This window comes from Limulus polyphemus, unplaced genomic scaffold (assembly GCF_000517525.1).
Source record: "Limulus polyphemus unplaced genomic scaffold, Limulus_polyphemus-2.1.2 Scaffold4330, whole genome shotgun sequence".
Lineage (NCBI taxonomy): Eukaryota > Metazoa > Arthropoda > Merostomata > Xiphosura > Limulidae > Limulus > Limulus polyphemus.
In genome coordinates, this window is record NW_013669940.1 from 78,310 (window position 1) to 79,512 (window position 1,203).

The following is a 1,203-nucleotide window of genomic DNA, read 5'->3' on the forward strand; positions in this document are numbered from 1 at the left end:
CCCAAGGTCTCATAGATTAATTTACTCTAATCCTATCTAACAGAAGTTCAATTTGAGGGTAGGCTGGTAGAGATCATGATGAGTAATAAAATCTAATCAGGTATACGCGCATAAAAATACAGCTAATAACAAAAAGGAAACACGGGTCTCATAGATTAATTTACTCTAATCCTGCCTAAAAGAATTTCAAGTGCAGCGGCTATTGAGGGTTCCGTCTTGTTTTCTTTGGGTCATAATTTACAGTTATAAATCTAGCTTATATCACTTTGTTTCTAGTCTTCCTCCTCTTGAATGGTATTGGAATGCCTCAAAATATATCTCAATCTATAATGAAAAAACCCCATTTATTGCTGATCTCTATACAATTATTTATTAGAGAACAACATATGCACCTGAAGTTCCATAGAAATAAATTGTTTGTTTGCTTGTTTGTTTTTGAATTTCGCGCAAAGCTAAACGAGGGATATTTGGCTAGCCGTCCCTAATTTAGCAGTGTAAGACTAGAGGGAAAGCATCTAGTCATCACCACCCACCGCCAACTCTTGGGCTACTCTTTTACCAATGAATAGTGGGATTGACAGCACATTATAACGCCCCCATGGCTAAAAGGGGCGAGCATGTTTGGTGTGACGGGGATAGAAATAAATGACTGTGAAACTAATATAGTATATTTTATGTGTCTTGACATTAAAACTTTTTATTAAGGAAAATAAACCAATCTAGATAAAACGTATGATCTTAATTAGGATTTTAGAATTATAATATTTTTCAGAAGAAAATGTTATTCAGATTTTTACCAAAAAAATGGATACAAACGTAAAGGACTTGCAACTTACTCATCCAAAAACATTATTAAACATAGACTAATAGTATTTTCTATAGGTGGTTGTCCTGTTCAGCTAAAATAACTGGAGAAAGTAAATACAATCCTTTAAAATGTATTTTGTAAAATCACAATAATGTGATGATATACATAACCTGTTAATTTACTCTAAAAAAAGAAAGTGATTTTACATTCTTACAATTTTACATTAACGGATAATCTTTTAAAAGGAAAGTCATTTTACATTCTTAAAAATAATATAAGTTTTACATTAACAGATAATCTTTTAAAAGGAAAGTCATTTTACATTCTTAAAAATAATATAAGTTTTACATTAACAGATAATCTTTTAAAAAGAAAGTGATTTTACATTCTTACAA